The sequence below is a fragment of the Buceros rhinoceros genome, unplaced genomic scaffold (genome assembly GCF_000710305.1).
Source record: "Buceros rhinoceros silvestris isolate BGI_N320 unplaced genomic scaffold, ASM71030v1 scaffold15151, whole genome shotgun sequence".
In the NCBI taxonomy this organism is placed as follows: domain Eukaryota; kingdom Metazoa; phylum Chordata; class Aves; order Bucerotiformes; family Bucerotidae; genus Buceros; species Buceros rhinoceros.
In genome coordinates this window covers 175967-176202 of record NW_010393842.1, presented here as the reverse complement: position 1 = coordinate 176202, position 236 = coordinate 175967, and positions in this window count along the sequence as shown.

Below are 236 nucleotides of genomic sequence, written 5' to 3'. Positions count from 1 at the left end.
ACTAAATAAATAAATAAATAAATAAGAGGAATAAATAAATAAACCCCATACAGTAATATGAAGAACCTAGAGCTGACAGCATATCAAAATACTGTACATGTTAATATAACATGTTGTGTGCTAAAGGTGTTACTCGAATCCGGGGAATTTAAAAGAGCTGCCAAAATCAGGATCATATTAATCTGTTACAAAAAAGATATGGCTTCTTAATAAACTCAAAAACACGGGTTTCTTCT